Genomic DNA, 15,643 nt, shown 5'->3' on the forward strand with positions numbered 1-15,643 from the left:
TAGTATGCCGAGAGCTATGTCATGTTGGATTTGTTAAACACTTTATCTGTATTAGAAATGATCTTTTTTTTTTCTGTCTTACTCTGTTGATATGGTGAAATAGATTCATTTTAATGTTAATACAACCTGTATTTATGAAATGAACCTTACTTGGTGTACTTATTGCTTTTTTATATATTATTAGATTTTATTTGATAACATTTTATTAAGTATTTTTGTGTCCACGTTCATGAAGAAGATAGTTCTGTACTTTGCTTCTAGTGACTTTAATTTTGGTGTCAAATAATGTTGTCTTTATCAAATGAACCGACTATTCATTTGTCCTAATCAAATGAATGAATACGTTTCATATATTTATTTCCTGAAAGAGCTGTGTAGAATTAGTATTATTCCTTACTTAAAGAGTAGGTAGGATTCACAAGTGAAGGCATCTGGGCCTGGGATTTTTTTGTTTTTTGTTTTTGTTTTTGTGGAAATGTCTTTAACTACAAGTTCAATTTCCTGAGTAGCTATTAGGCTATTTTGGTGATCTATTTATTACTGAGTAAGTTATTGTAGTTTATGTCTATGGAGTTTGTCCATTTTATTTAATATTTTCTTGTTATTAATGTTAAGATCTGTTGATATCTCTTCTCTCATTCCTGATATTAATAATTTATTAATTATTATGCATAATTTATGATATTATGAATCTTTTTTATGATCAGTCTGGGTAGAGATTTATCTATTAAATTGATTTTAATAAAAATCAGATAAAAAGAATCAATTTATAAATTGTTTTTCCTATTTATCATTGAATTCTGTTCTTAGCTTTATTATTTTTCTTCTGCTCATGCTGCTTTAATTTATCCCTTTTTTTTCTAGTTTTCTTATACTAGAGCTTTCTAGCTCTAGTATAAACATATAATTCTGTAAGATTTTCTCTAAGCATTTCTTTATTTTGATATATATCATATTTTCCTTTTTTTGTTTAAAATGCTTTCTAATTTCTCTGTTGATATCTTTTTATTTTAAGAGTTATTTAGAAGTATTTTTTTTATTTTTGAGACATTTGAAGATTTTTTCCAGACTTTTTTTCCCTGTTAGTATCTAATTCATTTCACTGTGGTCTGAAATATACTTTGTATGATTTCACTCTTTTCATATTTATTTGGACTTGTCTTTGGGGTCACTTGAAAAAAATATTATATTTTGATCTCATTGGGTTGAGTGTCCTACAAATATCAGTGGAACTAGCTTATTAATAGTGCCATATAAGTCTTCTGTATTAAACACTCCAATTTAATTATCAATTTACTTCTTCCAGTTTTTTTAAATATTTATTTTTTACTTATAGGTAGACACAATATCTTTATTTTATTTTTATGTGGTGCTGAGGATCAAGCCCAGTGCCTCAGGCATACATGGCAGCGCTCTTCTTCTGAGTCACAATCCCAGTCCCTTCTTCCAGTTTTTTAAAAAAATTTTTTATAGTTGTATAGGGATCGAATGCTTTTATTTTATTTGTTCATTTTTATGTGGTGCTGAGGATCAAACCCAGTATCTCATATGTGCTAGGCAAGCGCTCTGCCACTGAGCTACAGTCCCAGTCCCTCCTTCCAGTTTTATCTGTTTTTGCTTCATGTGTTTTGAAGCTCTCTTATTAGGTACGTAAAGGTTTATTGTCATGAACTGACTCTCTGTATCCCTAGTGATAATTATAACTCTGGATTCTACTTTGTCTGATATTAATGCAGCCGTTCCAGCTCTCTTTCAGTTAGTGTTATTATGATACATCTCTATCCATTCTTTTACTTTAACTGATTCTTGAAAAAAGAATATTTTTCAAATATTCTTTATATTGGAAAAGTGTTTCTTTTCTTTTTCATAGAACCTGACAATCTCTCCTTTTTTATTTGAAATTGGTGATTATTGCTATGATTGGGTTTGAATCTGCCATCTTGCTATTTTTTTCTTCTTCTCATTTGATCATTATCCTCTTTTTCCTCTTTTCCTGCCTCCTTTTTGGCAGGTTTGAGTACTTTTGGGAGAGAACTGAGTATTTTTTATTATTCCTCTTATCTTCGCTACTGGCTTATTAGTTACATTTTTGTGGTAGCTCTAGAATTGACGGTGTACATCTTTAATGTCTCCTGCTCCATTTCCAGGTAACGTTATACCCCTCACACACTGCCAGCTCCTTACCTCAGCCTGCTTCAGTCCTCCTGACCTTCGTACATCATTGTCATGCATTTTACTTCTCCCTGACCCAGGGTTATAAATCCTACAATTTATTGTTACTATGTTTGCTTTAAATAATTATCTTTTAAGGACATTTTAAATTGAACAACTAAAAAAAGGTTTTTATTCACTGCTGTATTTACTAATGTCCGTGCTTTTTATGATTTTGTATAGATCCAAATCTCTATCTGCCCTAATTTTCTTCTGCCTAAAGACCTTCCTTTAAAGTTCCTTGTAGCCCTGGGGGCTGCTGTGATGAGTTTTAGTTGACCTTTGTTTTTGAAAGCTGTTTCTGCTGGCTAGATAATTGGGAGTCAGCAGGTGTAGCCCTGTCCTCTTTGAAGTCCTGTCCCTGAGTCCCAGCAGCAGTGGCCTCCCTCACCCTCTCTGTGTCCATCAGGCCGAGCCTGTCAGTTCCCTAAGGGTGGTCAAGTGGGGCAGGTCTTTGACTTGCCCCCCCCCCCCGTTTTTTCCTCTCTCGGGGATCCTCTGTCTAGTGTTTGGGAAACGTTCCTTCGTATATTTTGTGCAGATTTTTAGTTGTCTAAGTGGCGAGGGCAGATCATGTCCCTCCTGCTTCATCATGGCCAGACATCATGGCAAGTAACTTTTTGAAGAATGAAAACCACTGAGATGAGAGTGTGGCTCTACAGAACGTGGTTGTTGCACATGTTCACATGTCACTTGGATTTGCTGTCTGGGGTAAGGAGGTGGGGAAGACCCCTGCCCCTCTAACTTGAGCGGAAAGCGCCCATCACACCATCTGTGCTGGCCTTTCAGAGCACCGGCCATCCCAGCTCAGGTGAGGGGGCAACAGCCCCCCACCCCCACCCCATGGCCTTGGTGACTTGAGTTTATGATCAACAGTTGAAACCACTGATTCAGGAGATGATAAAGGAATGATATGGAACCACTGTCACTTCAGTTCTGACTCCAAATGCAGACTTGAGCCTCCTGGGTAAAAGGATGGTGGATCATCCTCTGTCAGAACAGTCTGAAACTGAGACTTGTGAAAAGGTTTGACCCTCCGTTAGCCTGGAAGAATGCCTCTTCTCATTTCAAACCTTTTGACCTAGAAAACTGGAAATAACTTTCCTTATTTTAATCCACAGAGAAAACGCTTTTGATGATTCCCTTCTCCCATCTTTTCCTGAAAATATCTTCTTCTTTTTCTCAGCAGATTTTTAAAAAGCTCTAATTTTGAAGAGCCTCTAATAACAAAGATGACTTTAGTAGGTTTCATAATTAGGCTGGTGAGCATAATGGTTCTTCAGACAAAAACCCAGCGGTGGCAGGAGGACAAGTGCTAGTGAAGTCACCCATGGGTATATCTGTGGGTCCACCATATACTAGAAAGTAATTTGAAAGTTTTTTTTTTTCATCCAAAGGTGCTTCCATATACTGACCTGCGAATATCTGTAAGTGATAAAACCTCTTTTCCTTAGGATCCTTAACTCGGGACATTATGTCAATACTTAATAATCATCATGTATCATATTTCTGTCATACCTCTGAAGCTCTCTTAGAAGCAAGGAAAAAAAGAAGCTCTCTCTCTTTTTTTTTTTTCCTGAATCAGAAATACTTCCCTCTCTCCCTTCCTGCCTCCTCCCTCCCTCTCTGTCTTTCAAGGATACTTGAGAAAGAGCCTGGTTCTTTCCTTTTTTGCTGCATCCCCAGAGGCAAGGATGTGGAGAAGAAAAGCAATCCTCTTTCAACCTTATAACTGGAGCTTAGAGCGGATCCTGGTTCTGAATAGAAAAAGGAAAGAAAGAGGAGGTTCTGAAAGGAGAGCTGGGGCAGTGTCTGCTGTTTCTGTTTTGTCTCGTGGCCCCAGTATCTCCAGCCTACCTAGGAAGGAGTGCTTGCCACGTGAACAGACTGAGGAGAGAGAAAGGCTTCTATATGTCAAGATGATTGACATCCATCATGATGCTAAAACATGGGCTTATGTCCTAAAATACAGCAAATGGCAAAATTCTTGCATAAGAGAAAAAAAGCTATTGTCTTTTTTTTTGCACAAATATAACTACATTTGTATAAATAAAAAGGAACAACAGCCATGACTGTCCTCTACGTATTTAAACTTTGATTTTTTTCTCTTTCTTTTCCATACTTGCCTACCTGCATAATGATTGTGAAATTAAAATCATAAATATGATTTGATATTTAGGTTTTAAAGTCAGCCTCACATAGCACAAATTTTGTGTTTTCAATACACTTTTTCTGGATTACTGTAAACTTGTTTAGTTTTTGCCTCACTCTGTGCATTTATCAAAGTAAAGTCACCAGAGGACAGAATCCATTTTCTTCTCTTTTAGAAATGTGTGCCTTCACCCCCATTAGCCCTTCATACCCTGGCTCTCCTCCCTCTACCCTGTATCCACATAGACTGTCCAAGGTTGATGTTAACTGAGTCTGGAAGATGTGGGCATGTCAGACCTACCCCGTGGTCCCCTAGCTCTTGATCTGGGTCACAGCAGAGGCTGGAAATGACTCTGACCGTTGGGAAAGTGCACTGGCTAATAAATGCTGCTTAGTTATTAAAATGCTCTTTGAGGTACTTCTGTGGTTGCCCTTGGCTGTTTGATTTGCTGTTTTTTTTTTTTTACCTCATTCTGTGAAGCATGCAGGGACGCATCCATGAAGAGAAAGATCTTTCCTTAGTAAATGTGATTGATGAAACTTCCCTCTTGAATTTCTATATTTCTTATTCCTAAAAGAGTGACATATATTCCTATTTTATATAAGTAGTTTCTCTTACAAACATTCCTATTCTCTGAAAATGTGCATTTATTGATCCAGATAATACAAGATAAATGAAAAGCAGTTCTGAAAAGCCTAGTCAGCATTTCCTGGGGCTAGTTCTTTGAAACATCACTTCCTCCCTCTTCGTCAGCTCTCTCATTGTCACTGTTATCCTGTCTGCCTTATAGTCCATAGTCTACATTCTTTCTTTCTTTCTTTCTTTTTTTTTGGTTCTGGGGATTGGACCCAGGGGCTCAGTACCACTGAGCCACATCCCCAACTCTTTTTATTTTTTTTTTTTTAATTTTGAGACAGAGTCTGCTAAGTTGCTTAGGGCCTCACTAAGTTGCTGAGACTGCCTTGAACTTGTGGTCCTTCTGCCTCAGCCTCCCAAGTCACTGGGATTACAAGTAATACACCACCATGCCCAGCTTTTTAAAAATAATAATAATAATAATAGTCACAGTTTATTAATCCTTATGATGTTCCAAGCAGGCACTGTTTAAATACGTAGAGGACAGTCATGGCTGTTGTTCCTTTTTATTTATACAGTCTTCAAATGACTCATGCCATTTACTCCTCATAGCCATCCTACAAGGAGGGTATCACTGTTAGCTCAATTCCCAGAGAAGAACATGAAGACTCCGAGAAGTATCTTGTCTGAGAACATAGAGTTAGCAGGTGATGGAGCCATGTCTACACCCTGGGCAGTCTGACTTGGAACATCTGCTCTTATCCACTCTGCTATAAACTACAAGGACTCAAAGAACCCAAGTGCCACTCACTCTCTTCCAGGTCATCTCTATAAGGGGGTGTTAAAAAATGGAAGCTATAAATGAGCAGGGGAGAAAAAGGCCATGCCCACTTCCAATTAATTCTGGGGAGAAGAACCTAAAGCCAAAAAAGCCCTGTACTGTCTGATGTGACTTTCCTACAGAGTCTGTTCTTACAGCTGCTCTTTGGGCAACATCCTGCACTTTCTTGTGCTTCCATATTGCAGGCTCAGCAAAAACGAAACCCTGGGTGAATCCATTTCTGTTCCTAGGCTGCTGAGTTCATCTGGAAAACAGAAAATCACATAACCAAGCGTGAGTGAATGTTTACCAGCAGACGAACACACGAAAAGCTGTGGTGATGCAGAATAATTGTTAAAGATGGAGAAGGAGCAGGATTGAGGTTCCCAGAGAATGGCTGAGGTTTAGCTTTGCTTCAGTTTTCTTCTGGTAACTGCCACCAAGAGGCATTTTGTGAAGAGCGAAACCCAAACATGTAACAGCAAAACTAAAATTGCTTAAACCCAACAACCAGAGATAAACACCCAACATTTGTGTGTGTGTGTGTGTGTGTTTCCCACTAAAGAAACAGACTTTACAGAAAGTTTATGTAGGGAGCAAAGATGGGTCCCATTGATGTAAGGGCTTGGGTGCTAGGCAGAAGACTGTAGAACAGGGTGGAGATGGTCTCTTACCATTTCCTGTCACCTAATAGTGATTTACCTGTCATTCAGGCTTTCAAGAGATACCCCAGAACTTAGAGTCAAAGTTCCTCCAAGATAATCCTTTTTTCAGTTTAGGTATTTACTTTTACTTGTAAGATATTCAATATTTCTTGTTTTGAATTTGCTCCGTTATCCTTTAATTAGGAAAGTAATAGGTGTTCATTGAAAAAAATAGAATGTAAGAAGTTTGAGAGAAAAACAAGAAAAATCACTTATTTTCCTACACGAGAAATGATCATTGTTACCATTTTGTCTCTTTCTATTTCTGTTGTATGTAAAGGCTTTACACTGGGATTATCCTATGCAGATTTTTTTTTTTGTTAAGCCTTTTTACAATTTAATGTTTATTTCAAGAAATATACATCTATATCCTGTTACTTAATGACCAGATAATATTCCATCTGGTAAGGCAAGCTTCTTTTTTCATTGATTTTTTCCCTTTTACATTTTTTAACATATTATTAGTCACTTATTTTATTAAAAGAATTTCAAAATTATACTATTCAATTCCAGACATAAATAATGTTATTGACTAGGTTGGACTTGAGTTAAATTAGAAATTAATTTGGAAATTTTTTCTTCATGTAAGTTCTGCATTTTCCAAGTCTATTCTTGGGAATTTTATAAATTGGTATTTTTGTGAATGGCACCTTCCCCCACCCCATTTTCTAGTTAATGTAGGAAAGTTGTTATCTTATAACTAGAAAACTTACTAAAATTTCCTCGCACCCAGTGTTTTTACTCCTCCCTTCCACTCCCCCCTTCTCTTTTCTTCCATGCTGGGGATCACCCAGGGTCTTGCACCTGTTGGGCAAGTGCTTCACCAGTGAGCTGCCCCTCCAGCCCTGTATCTTTCCTTTTCTGTTTTACTGCATTTCAGCTAAAGCATGTAAAACATGAATAGTAGCTTTCTTGGGCCTCCTGTTTTATTCCTGTTTTTGCCTCTGTTGATCCACCATTAAGGATAATATTTTATCTGGGTGCAGTGGCACATGCCTGTAATCCCAGTGGCTCAGGAGGTTGAGGCAGGAGGATCGTGACTTCAAAGCCAGCCTCAGCAAAAACAAGATACTAAGCAACTCAGTGAGACTCTGTCTCTAAATAAAATACAAAATAGGACTGGGGATGCGGCTTAGTGGTTTGAGTGCCCCTGAGTTCAATTCCCGGTAACATAAAAAAGGATAAAATTTTACACAAAGTTCAATAGCTTTCTATTTTGAATTTACTAATGAGTATCATGATGAATTTTGGAATCTATCAAAATTATTATATACATATTTTCTTCTTAGATTTCCTAATGTCATCCCTGCAGTTTTAAACTCAGTTTGACCATAATGTATTATTTTATTAGACTCAGGCGTTTGACTTACTAGTATTCTATTTTGGATTTTATGTGTGTGTTCCAAGATGAGACTGGCCTACAGTTATTGTGGGTGCTGTCTTTTTCATCTTTGGTGTCAATGTTATATTTCACTTATTCTTTTAATAAATTTGATTAAACTTCTGTTACATGCCTGGAGTGTTGTTAGGTACTAGGGCTTAAATGGTAAACAAGATGATAAAAATCTCTGCCCTCATGAGCTTGTGGAGGGAGAGAGTTAAGAACACAGGAAATTAAAGCACAGTGTTGGAAACGGTACAAGGGAAATACATGACATATGGCACAAAATAAGAGAAGCCTCTGTTCCAGAGTTGGAGAAATCAGAAATGCTTTCCAGAGGAAGTAACCTTTAAACTGACATTTAAGGAGCAAAGTCCCTTCCAAAGAATTGATGTGGACATGGAAGAACTTAGGAAGATCTGCAGGTGAGGGAGAACATGGACCATCTGAGCAAAGAAAGACGTTCATTAGGACTAGAGCAGAAGTGTGAGGGCGGGGGAGTTGAGAGACAAGGCTAGAGTGCTTCCCAGGGACAGAACTTGCAGGGACTTGTGAATCATGCCCACAGGTTGGCGAAGATTAATGAAGGAGACACTAAAGGAGTTTAAGCACAGAGGTGATATGCTTAGATTTCTTTATTAGAGGAATCTCACTTATTGCACTGAAGCCAGGAGACCAGTTACAAAGTTGAGGAAATCCTGATGAACTCAGATATCTGGATGCTAGACTAGGAGGAAGCTTTTCTGTCCCAAGAAAGTATAATAGAATTTGACTACACTTGAGCCAGGGGACCAAAATTACCTATAGAGTTTTGGCACTTTTTCTGCTAATGAAATTATTTATTTTTTAATTTCTTTTCTGATGAAATTTTGACATTGCATATTCTCCTGGAAAATTGTCCATTTTGTGTATAGTTTCAAATTTTTAGGTATAAAGCTTGCATACAGTTCTCTTATTATAGCCTCATACATACCTGTGTAGAAGCTCATTTCTTATCCTAAATGCTCCGTGGTTGTATTTTCTCACTTATTCTTGATTATAGACACCAAGGATTTTCCTGGGTCAGCATTTCCAAAGTGGATATTCCATGGACTGTGGCCTTCAGAATGCCAATAAAGAAAAGTGTTCATGGTCAAGGAAGTTAGAGGCTGGATCACACACAGCCAAGTTATGTGCTTGAGGACTTTTGAGACTTTAATATGCTAATTAATGTACACCTGGGATTCTTAGGTGGAAGGTTTGTTATATAGTGTTTTTCAAGCATCTTGCCACAAAACCTTTTTCTCCCCACAGAGGATCTATGAACTCCCCTGGAATAAGTGTTCAGTAGAACAGTTCAATAATTTCAAAGAACCAGCTCTAGTTTTAGTTATTAAAATAATTCCCTCTTTATTTTCTAATTCATCATAATTTATGCTTTTATTTTTATTTATGATTTTTTCCTACTCTTTTTGTTTATTTTGTTGTTTCTTTTTCTAGTTTCCTAGAGTTAAATGCCTGATTTATTCATTAGCAACTTTCAAAGTTACTATAAAAAATATTTTAAAGCTACTGACTTTTTTTCTCTGCATATACCTTTGACTGCATCCTGTTAATTTTATTATTGTGGATCCTTTATTGGTAATTTCCAAATTTGTCATTTGTGGTTTTTTGTTTGTTTGTTTGTTTTTGGTTTAGGTACAGGAGATTAAACCCAGGGAAGCTTAACCGATGAGCCACATCCTCAGCCCATTTTATTTTTTATCTTGAGACACAGTCTCACTAAGTTGCTTAGAGCCCGGCTAAGTTGCTGAGGCTGGCCTCAAATTTGTGATCTTCCTGCCTTAGCCTCCCAAGTCGCTGGGGCATGTACCCCCATGCAGGCCTTGTCATTTCACTTTGATTTCTATTTCGACCTAAGAATTACTCAACAGAATACTTTCTAATACCAATTTGTTAGCTTTTATTTATGATTTAATATATAGTTGATGAGCTATAAATGTATTCAGTTTATTATTATTATTCATTTGCTATGAGCATGATCATTATTGCTGTTCTTTCTTATTTTTCCTGTTGCATTTGTCAGATATATATTTTTGCCCAGTCTGTTATTTTCAAAATTTCTTTGCAGTTCATTTCTTGTCATTAATATGAGTTGTTGTTATTGTTGTTGTTTTAACCCACACTGAGAATAGTGTGGGTTAAATTGCCCTTCTAATAGTGGGACTTAGTCCATTTACATATATCTTGCAATAATGTATTTATTCAGCAATTTTTCTGAGGTATACTTTGTATACCATAAAGTGGACTCACTTAACCACTATAATTCGAATATTCAAAGAGTTTTGCAACTTTCATCAGAATCAATATTAGAATATTTTAATCACCCCGAAAAGAAATTACTACCCGTTAGTGCTCACTCCCAACATCCCTCCAGTCTTCAGTGCTACTAATCCATTTTCTGTCTCCATGGGTTTGCTTGTTTAAGCTTCATCCACTTTAGATCATGAACATGCAATTTTTTTGTGGAGTGTTTTCATTTCCTTTGGGTGTTTGGGTGGGAATGAGATTGCTGAGCCATAACGTAACTCTATGTTTGACCTTTTGAAAAACTGACAGTGTTTTCTAAACGTGTCACAACATTTTACAGTACCATCAGCAATCTCACTGATTCTTCTTATTGACTTTTATATATAGCTATTGCTTATATATTTAATTGTGCCCAACAAAATTCATATATATTAAAGTCCTAATCCCCAAAGAGACTTTATTTGGACATGAGGCTTTTGTGGAAAGTAAGGATAAATTTTTGCGTCATAAGGGTGGGGCCCTAACCCAATAGGACTGGTGTCACCCTAACCCAATAGGACTGGTGTCCTTTTAAGAAGGGAAAGGGAGACAAGAGTAGAGAGGCAAGAGTAGAGGGGGGAAGGGGGAGCTACATGGAGGGAGAGCTACGTGAGGGCACAGCAAAGAGGTGGCTTTCTGCAAGTTAAGGACAGAAGATGCAGGAGAAACCCAGCCTGCAGACACCTTGATCTTGGACATTTAGCCTCCACAACTGTAAGAAAATGAATTTCTGTTGTTTAAGCCACCCAGTCAGCAGCTATATTTTCTGGCAGCCTTAGTAAATCAGTATGTGGTATCTCACTGTGATTTTGATTTACATTCCCCTAAATGGATAGTGATGTTGAGCAACTTTATATATTTATTGTCTCCTTTCTGTTTTTATAATGATTTCATATTGTTCCTGTTATTTTCTTTCGTATCTATCTTGCTGAATTGATTTTTTTTTTTTTTTTGCTTCAATACTGGGGATTGACTAGGGCCTCACACATGCTAGGCGAATGCTCTACTGCTGAGCTCCATCCCAGCCCATCCTCCTCATTTTGAGACTAGGTCTTGCTAAATTGCTAAGGTTGGCCTCAAACTTGCACTTCCTGCCTCAGCTTCCCAAGTAACTGGGAGTATTGGTGGGTACCAGTGAGCCCAGAAATCAGGTTCTTAAGTTAAATATTCTATTTCAACCTATAGGAATGTTTATCCTTAGATTTAAAAACAAAACATAACAAAAGCTATTTTGTGTATTTGTGTGTGTGCTGGTGATGGTACCCAGGGCCTTGAATGTACTAAGCAAGTTCTTTACCACTAAACTCCATCTCCCAGTCACAAGTAGATTTTAATAAGTGTATTTAGCCGGGATGGTAGTACACATTTGTACTCCCATCTACTCGAGAGGCTGAGTAAAGTAGGAGGATTGCAAGTTCAAGGACTGCCTGGGCAGTTTAACTAGACCCCATCTTAAAATAAAATAAAAAGAGCTGGGGCTATAGCTCAGTGATAGAGTTCTCCTGGATTCAATCCCCAGTACCACCACCACAACAAGACATTTTTTTTTTAAAATTCTGGGTGTCATGGCACATGCCTGCAATCCTGGTGACTTGGGAGGCTGAGACAGAAGTTCAAAGCCAGACTCAGCAACTTAGTGAGGCCCTAGCCAACTTAGTGAGACCCTGCCTCAAAATAAAGAGCAAGAAAGGGCTGGGGATGTGGCTCAGTTAGTTTAGTACCCCTGGGTTCAATCCTCAGTACCAAAAAAAAAGTATATATTTCCTGTGAGTGGCAATGAAACGGTGAGATCTGTAGCAATCTTTTCCCTCTACTCCAGTGCCATTACTGCCAGTTTTTCTCCGTGTCCTCCTGCCATCCTGCTAGTGCTGCTAATTGATCTTAGCTCTATTTTTTGTGCCATCTTAAAACTAATTAAGTTAAATAGGAGATAAAGCCTGTTGTGTATTATATTGCTAACTCAGTACTAAGCTCTAGTCTTTCAAGAAGAAAGATAAAATTCCCAAACTCCTCAAATCCTGCAGTTTGAGACTGAGGGGAAAAAAATTATTCCTTTTTTGGTCATTGCCTTATAAAATTCCTTTTAAATGTTCTACTTTTGTTTATTTATAAGTAAAATTCACAAAACATGGAAAATTAGAGGAATAATGTTTGGGCAAAATGAGATGTTGAGTTTTTTTTTTTAGGGAGAAAGACATTACATAAATCAAAAGCCAATAACTCAAAAGCTGTGATTCCTGTTCAAAGCTCAGTATAGTCAAATTGGCTCAGTAGGACTTTGACCAATGCAAAAACCTGCTTTTTGGAGCTACTTAGATTTTAATGGCCACACATAATCCCTTCAGATAGGCTGTGCACAGGCTGCTGTCTCTCCCACACTGTCCTCCTGGAGATTGCTGTAATGTGCTTGTGTGCATTCTTGCTGTCATAATCACGTAAATCTCTTGACTTTGACTTTAGCATAAATGTTTCCCTGGTTTAAATGACTTTTTAAAGACTTCTGCCTTATAATTGAAGACTGAGTGTCTCTGCTCTGATTGAAGGACTGAGAAATCTCAGCACATTACACAAGAGTTTATGGTGCTATTAGGAATGATAAATTGTTCAGGCAGCCAGCAGTGCTTAGGAAACCTCAGTTGTAAGCACTGGACTGGGTGCTTTGGGAACTTACAGCGAAACTGCTCAAGAAGCCCCAATTTTAATAACAGTGAAAAATATAGAACAATCGAAGCAGGACTTGGAATCAGAGCTTAGTTGTTAAATGTACAAGCTCGGGCATCAGCCTAAATAGATTCATGTCCTAAATTTATTAATGCTGTTTGACAAGTCACTAAGCTTTGGTTCCTATGTGTGTAAATTGGAGAAAATAGTGCTAGTACCTGCCTTGTAGGCTTGGGAAAATTAAAAGGATAAAATACATATATGTGCTCAAAGCAGTAGCTAGAACAAGGTAAGCATCCAGGAAATATAAGCAACTGTTTGTCATAATTTTTAAAATGTGAAATATTATGTATATCTAGAAAGTGTACAAATTACATTTGTACATGTTAACAAACATTGATAAAATAAGCACTCAGGGAACCACTGATTTGGGGGCAGTTTGAATTTCCAGTCTCTAGAAATCAAACCTATACCCTGTGCTTGCTACCATGGCTCCTTCTGTCCCCACCTCCACTGTCTTGACTTCTGTGGTCATTATTTCTTTACTTTTAAAAATGTTTTTACCACCTAACTGGTATGGTTTAGTTCTGCCCATTTTTGTACTTTATTGAATGGCAATATCGATTCCAACTGGCCATGGTGGTGCACCCCTGTAATCCCAGCTGCTCAGGAGGCCGAGGCAGGAGAATCACAAGCTTGAGGCTATACTCAGCAACATAGTGAGACCCTGTCTCAAAAATAAAAAGGGCTGGGGATGTAGCTCAGTTGTAGTAGACCCCTGGGGTCAATCCCCAGCACAGGAGGGGGTGGGAGGACAAGATAGTGTTAAAACTCATTTCTTCCCATACTGGGGGTGTAACTCATGTAACTCAGTGGTAGAAAGCTTACCTAGTGAGTTTAACATCCAGCACCAGAAAGAAAAAGAAAAAGAAATCAACATCATATATGAGATTCATTCTTGTTGATGAATGTTGCTTTAATCCACTCGTAATCTTGACCTTTTTTTAGATTACAGGACAGTTATTTTGTCACATACCCTTCAGTGTACGATTGCTTATTTCTTCCTCATGATCAGAATCATACCAGGCATCTTCCCAAGAATGTCACTGCAGGTGACAGATGCTCTTCTGGGCTCTTCTTGCATCCTCTCTGGTGGCAGATGATTTTGATGCATCACTTTATTGATGGTATTACCTGTGAACACTTGATTAAGGTTGTCACTGGTGAGCTTTTCCACCGTACAGTTACTTTTTTTCTCTTTGTAATAAGCGAGTGTTTTTGGCCACTGAGAGCCACTTCAAGCTGGCTTCTTTTTGATGTATTACCTTTTTTCCTTCCTCCTTCATTCGCATTACCGGGGGTTGAACCTAGAAGCATCCTGCCGCTGAGCTAGGTCCTCTCGGCTCCTCTATCTCTTTCTGAACTGCGGAGAGCAAGGGAAATTCCCTCATTTCATTCTTTCTTAAATCTTCTCTGGAAGGGCCTCGCCTGAACATGTGCCCTCTTTCACTTTGCACAGCTAAACTTTTCTTATACTTCAGGTCTCACTTTAATTGCCCCTACTCAGAGGACTGACTGTCCACATGATGTGCATCTCACCCCTACCTCATTCTCTATCAAAACACTCTCGGTTCTTTCCTTCCTAGTGCTGAGTATGACATGAAGTCATTTGGTTCTTTTCTTGCTCTTATTTTCCCCATTAGACTTCAAAATCCTGAGAGTAGCAAGTTGGGCTAGCTTGTGGCAGGGTGCTAATGGACTGTTAGAAGATCATGACAGTGGTTCAGTTCTAAATGCCACCAGGAATGAACACGAGTGGGTGCCTGGAATAGGAACTGCTCCTTTTTGAGGGATGGAAAAGTTAAATGTGACCATGGGTGTAGCAGAGTAAAATGATTCTCGTAAACTAATTTTTTTAAAGAGAGAGAGAGAGAGAGAGAGAGAGAGAGAGAGAGAGGAGAGAGAGAGAATTTTTAAAATATTTATTTTTTAGTTTTCAGTGGACACAACATCTTTGTTTTATTTTATGTGGTGCTGAGGATCGAACCCAGGGCCCCATGCATGCCAGGCGAGTGCGTTACCACTTGAGCCACATCCCCAGCCCTAAACTAATTTTTATAAGAACTACAAAAGGACAAGACAGGAAAAAAACAAAATGGAAGAGAGCCTATTAATAAACCATGATGAAATCTGCTTAATGAATTCCAATATCTTTAAGATGAAAAGCAGGTCGTCTTATGAGACTTTTGAGCTTAAATCAGAGGCCGTTGAAAGCCAGCCTCCTGCTTTCTGTTTCCCATTTTGTAAATCCTGGCTCCCAAGCAGGGTGTCATGCATGTAGAAAATGAGCTCAATGGAGGTGCTCACCACTGTGAGGTTTCATTAGGGGACATAGCAGATAAAGGAAAAATGAAGCAGCAATAAAGAACTACTCTCTTAGTGAGGTGCTAAGCAACTCAGTGCGACCCTGTCTCTAAATAAAATCCAAATAGGGCTGGAGATGTGGCTCAGTGGTCAAGTGCCCCTGAGTTCAATCCCTGGTACCAAAGTGGGGAGGAGAGAACTACTCTCTTTTACTCACTTTTCTAAGAGATATCTGTAAAAATTAGACCAGCTATCTTAGTTATGAGAAAACTGTTGTGGAGATTTGGAATTTTTACCTACTGATTTTTTTTCCAGAAGTTTTTAAAAGGTTTTCTGTGTTGTGATTTTAGTTACAATCTAATCCAATAACAACTCTTGTAGTTAGTTTTAGTCAACAGTTCTGTGGTAACAGGTAGCCCCCAATCTCAGTAGCTTACAAGAACAGA

At 38.0% G+C, this 15,643-nt stretch overlaps 1 protein-coding gene across 2 annotated transcripts in view; it reads left to right on the forward strand.

The window, feature by feature from the left end:
- Positions 1-15,643, forward strand: part of Cracd (capping protein inhibiting regulator of actin dynamics) — a 237,952-nt gene that overhangs the window by 79,731 nt on the left and 142,578 nt on the right. The window lies entirely within an intron of this gene.

Source organism: Marmota marmota, unplaced genomic scaffold (genome assembly GCF_001458135.2).
Source record: "Marmota marmota marmota unplaced genomic scaffold, marMar, whole genome shotgun sequence".
Taxonomy (NCBI): domain Eukaryota; kingdom Metazoa; phylum Chordata; class Mammalia; order Rodentia; family Sciuridae; genus Marmota; species Marmota marmota.